This window comes from Apis dorsata, unplaced genomic scaffold, assembly GCF_000469605.1.
Source record: "Apis dorsata unplaced genomic scaffold, Apis dorsata 1.3 scaffold_28, whole genome shotgun sequence".
NCBI lineage: Eukaryota > Metazoa > Arthropoda > Insecta > Hymenoptera > Apidae > Apis > Apis dorsata.
The window spans coordinates 147962-153439 of NW_006263330.1; the positions used below are offsets into that span (position 1 = coordinate 147962).

Genomic DNA, 5478 nt, shown 5'->3' on the forward strand with positions numbered 1-5478 from the left:
AATTCGATGAATCTTACGAGTAGGCGAGATTGAACCAGATATTCGACTCGACCCTTGCTCGAAAGAATTCCTCGTAATAGTATCTCGTTTGCCCCGCTTAGGGAGCGACTTAACCACGGTAGATGAAAAAAGCAGGACGAAAAGAAGGGAGAGGGAGAGGCCATTTTCCATTTTCCGTATCGGCTAACCTTGGAAGGATGCGCGCAGGGAGTGGAACGAGATAGAAAGGCGCGAGGAAAGGGCGGTTAACACCTACTTTATGTAACGGCGAGGCGCGAGACAATGCCGTTCGCCCATTGTACACGGGATGCTTGTACTCGTACCACGTGTTACGAGTAATTCCAACCCTTATACCGGATTCCGAATATTCTCAAAATGAAGCCCGGGCTTTTGGGCTCCGTTCCAACTCTTCCTGCGGCTAGACCCGTTGAATAAACTCTTGTCACCTTCAAACGGGGGGAGGGGTGGTTTTACTCATCCTCGTCCCTTCTTAATTCTCCCCGACGTATCGACGCCATTTCTTACAATACGATATATAAAGTCGAAAGGTTGAACGAGTTTGGATATTGTTTAGGCAAAAAGTTTAAACTTAACACTTGTTTACTGGGCAGTGGAAAACAATAAATGAAAATATAGGGTTTATGAATATATTTTGCGCGTATCTATTTATAAAACATTTGAAATATCGAAGAGAAACAAATAGCTACCGACTATGAAATAGTAATGTTGCTGGCAATAATGAAATCTCCAGACTCGGACTAAGATTACCATAAGATAATTACTCGTAAGATTATAGAGGGAACCTATTCGTGAAGCGATATTCTAAAAAAATCAAATATAAATAATTATTGTCCCAATGCTGCCGGAGAGTCAAGGGAGAGCAAAGAGTTAAATCCTGCTCGAAGGATCATCCACTGTCTTGGGATTGTATATAAGCTTCGAATTGGTGGTGCAATGATGTCGCTGAATTCCACCATTTCCTCCAATTTCCTCGCGAAAATCTTAGAGGAGGAAGCATTGGGAGCTATCGAAGATGTGCTCTGTAAAAAGTCTGGAATCGTTTCACGAGTCCTCTAACTTTTAATTTTTGGAAAATAAGAGAAACGTTTCCATATATATATATATATGTAAATAGCGAAGGATCGGGGTCGTTGATGGAGGTGAGGAGAAGGGTTAAACGAGTTAGTCCGCCGATGGAATATCCAAATCCCGGCGAATGGATTTAGGGGCAAAGTTAGTCCCCGATCCCCGTTTACTCCTTGGCGAAATCTGATTAGAAGAAGGAGAACGCTGTGATCCCCGAATGCTCGACGAACGGGGGAGGATCAAAGGGGGCGGCTCGCTTTCGGGGAAACCGTGGAGGAAAATCGAATTAATAACGGGCAAACCGAGGAGGAGAGTCTGGCGCACGATCCTTAAGGCGTTCTAATTAACGCTCGCGCGTTTACGAACTCATTATACATGCTGTCTGGAGCACGCGAAACGAGCTACGTGGCAACCGATCGACGCGTCGTTATCCGAGTTTTGCCCCCATCGGGGCCAACTTTCCTTCCTCTCGTCGCAATCCCTGATACCTAACTTTTCTCCTTTCTCTCTCTCTCTTTTCATTTTTCGCGCAACAGTTGAAGGGAGAAGCAGGCCCAGAGAGAACTATTTCATCCCCCAGTCGCGATATAATTGTAACGAAAATTGCAAAGAAACGGGAAGTAGTGCTTGCAAGTTGAGAGGGATAAAAGACAAACGAAACCCCTCTCCGAGAGGGTACCGTTCTCTCCGCGAGAAAGGGAGGGGCCGATTCCCAGCTGGAGAGAAAACGAGAGATGGAAGAAATGGAAACGTCCAACTTTCCTCTTTCTTCGAAGCGAGAGAGGTAATATTCGACTTCTCGACGAGATGGTTATCGATGCATGGGCTTCTGTTTATTCCTCCCTGATTTTATCGAAACGTCCCCCCTCCGCCGGGTAAATGGAAAATGGCGATCTCGTTCCATCGAGTGAACGGCGCGTTCTCGAATATAATACAAGAAAAGAAAGAGAAAAGGATTTAACGAAGTACATATATATATATATATATAGTTTAAGTCTTGACTGGAGGAGCAAACCGGTGGTCTTAACCTATGCTAAGCGGGGCAAAGCTTGTGGACCGCCCTAGGAGGGTTGCATAGATTACGATTCGGTTTAATCGAGTTCCCGTGTTTTCGATCCTTCCGATCGATTCCATCCGATTAAGCCCGTCGATTCAATCCCTCTCTCCCTCACCGTTTCCGTTTTTAATTCATCCGTGCGGATCGATCGCCGCGAGTTAGAATAACGACGACCCCCTTCTTCCACCCCCTCGACAGGATCGATCGAAATGGCGGGCTAATTAACCGCCCGTCCCGATTCCAAATCCAAGAGAAAGAAATCCTCCATCCTCGGAGCGCTAGCTGGTCGAGATTATGAAACAATCGGAGGAGGGAGAAACGAAGGGATGAATGGGTGAAGGAAGAAATCCTTGATCCGCGCGCCACGCGATTCGACTGGCCCCGTTTCGAATCGATTTCGAATTATCTTGGGCGAACGAATTCCGGAGGAAGGAGAGAAGGAAGGAAGGAGAGAGAATGCGTAATAGGAGGGGCTGGAGCTCGTAAAGGAGGGATATGGAAAAAAGAAACAAGTTCGAGGAGACGTCTCTTGGATTTGGCACGGTCCCCGGCCGGTAAGCCGAGGTGTCTCCCCCTCCTTTCGTTTTATCTACTTGTTGGCTAACCCCCTGCCTATCCCTGGAGCCAATGTTTCTCTGCTCCCCAAACTAGCCCCCTTCGTTTCCTTTCCTCCCTAATTGAAACGCGATCTCTGAACTCGAAAGAGGAGGCAAAGAAGGAGAGGAAACTTTTGTCCGCCTGTTTTAAGGAGGGGGTTAAACTTATTCGTATATATCCTTTATCCTTCTGATGTGAGGATACGAGAACGTTGGAAGGAACATGTGTGGAGGGGGAATCTTGTTGTTGCAGTAACGTTCATTTCGTTCCTCTCGTTTTCCTTCCTAGCAAACAGGAACGATAAGATAAGACACGTGTAATGAAACTTTGTCTCTAGTTTAATTAAAGGGGATCGGGGTATTTTGGAAAGACGCTCGATTCGAGATGTGGATATCCATAGACAGTGTCTTCTTCCTTCTGTCTATCGAAAGGTATACAAATTTCTTCCTCCTACGCGTGAAGAACGTTCCTTCTCGTTTCTCGAGACGAGAAGGCGTCGCGTCCTCCGTTTCTTTTTTCCTCTCTCTCTCTCTTTCCCTCCTTTCTCTTTCACCTAGCTGCTGTCATGTTAATTTTTCCGGAAAAAGGTAGAATTCTTGAACCAAATGCATTCGTTTTGTCTTCTCGTTAGCCGGGACAAAAGGGTGGAACGGTACAAAAGATAACGAAACTAGCGCTCTTTTCATCCAGTTTGATTAAACAACTAAGTGCACCGCTGTATCATTCTTAGCTATGCTCCGCGACGGTTGATAAGCCGTCAGCCTGAATTTCCTCCCCCGTTTCTCTCTCTCTCTCCCTTTCCCTCGCCTTCGTCGTCGCTTTCCTTGTCGATCCTTACAAAGGAATACAATGTCAAAGGGTTTCGAGGTGATAAAGAATACCGCTTTATTATTCGTCTACAATATGGAGGAAACGGTGAGGCGGATCCCCAGGAAACGCGAGACGTTAACTAACAAGAAGCACCACCCCCTCTTCTCGGCTTTTTCCCTTCTCTCTCTGGCTGCCTCTCGTCGCGACATTGCAGCGGATAAATTTGTAACAAAGATAGGGGAGGGAAACATCGCCTGATCATAAAAGTTATCGAGCCACCAGTTTCTTTTCTCCCTTTTTCTCTCTCTTTCCTCCGAATAACGTGCAATAATAAAGAATTTATTCTCCATATATATATATATATATATATATTCTTTCTCTCAATATCCGGAGGGAGAGGAAAATACAAGGGGTGAATGTGGGTCAGACCCTTTCGTCGATATAATTGCCTATAAAAATGCGCGCGATTTAGGCAGGGGAAAAAGGCGGTGATAGACGATAAGGCGATGGAATCGCGTTGGAGGAAGACGGCTGGCTGGTGGAACGGTGCATGTTTATCTCTAATTTATCGCCAGGGATAGTACCGAGACCCGTAACGAGAAACGAAAATCGCGATTCGAAATCTCGCTCAACTGCACGAACGAAGAAAGAGAAGGAGTCGATCGAGTCCATTTTCCTTTTTTCTTTTTTCCTCCAGAGAAAACGTAATTATTAATATTACTATTATTATTATTAATTGTAAAAGAGAAGAATGTATTCTAAGCTATGTATTCTAAGCTATGTAATTCTAAGCTATAGAATGTAATTCTAAGCTAAAAGTAATCCGATGATAATTTCGAAAATTTCTTTTTCCTCGAGAGAAAACGTAATTATTAATATTACTATTATTATTATTAATTGTAAAAGAGAAGAATGTAGAATTCTAAGCTAAAAGTAATCGGATAATAATTTCGAAAATTTCTTTTTCCTCGAGAGAAAACGTAATTATTAATATTACTATTATTATTATTAATTGTAAAAGAGAAGAATGTAGAATTCTAAGCTAAAAGTAATCGGATAATAATTTCGAAAATTTCTTTTTCCTCGAGAGAAAACGTAATTATTAATATTACTATTATTATTAATCATAAAAAAGAAGAATGTAGAATTCTAAGCTAAAAGTAATCGGATAATAATTTCGAAAATTTCTTTTTCCTCGAGAGAAAACGTAATTATTAATATTACTATTATTATTAATCATAAAAAAGAAGAATGTAGAATTCTAAGCTAAAAGTAATCGGATGATAATTTCGATAATTTCTTTTTCCTCGAGAGAAAATCATTAATATTATTATTATTATTAATCCTAAAAGAGAAGAATGTAGAATTCTAAGCTAAAAGTAATCGGATGATAATTTCGATAATTTTTTTTTCCTCGAGAGAAAATAGTAATTATTACTATGTACTATATAAATATTACTATTTTATATACTATATAAAATATTACTATTATTATTATTAATCGTAAAAGAATGTAGAATTCTAACCTAAAAGTAATCGGATGATAATTTCGATAATTTTTTTTTCCTCGAGAGAGAAAATAGTAATTATTACTATATACTATATAAATATTACTATTTTATATACTACATAAAATATTACTATTATTATTATTAATCGTAAAAGAGAAGAATGTAAAATTCTAAGCTAATCGGATGATAATTTCGATAATTTCTTTTTCTTCGAGAGAAAATAATAATTATTAATATTACTATTATCATTATTAATCGTAAAAGAGAAGAATGTAGAATTCTAAGCTAAAAGTAATCAGATAATAATTTCGATAATTTTTCCTCGAGAGAGAAAATAGTAATTATTACTATACGCTATATAAATATTACTATTTTATATACTACATAAAATATTACTATTATTATTATTAATCGTAA

General features: G+C 40.2%; 1 protein-coding gene across 1 annotated transcript in view; it reads left to right on the forward strand.

Moving 5' to 3' along the window:
* The window catches only part of LOC102673310 (protein sidekick-like), a 64800-nt gene that overhangs the window by 34755 nt on the left and 24567 nt on the right, over window positions 1-5478 (forward strand). The window lies entirely within an intron of this gene.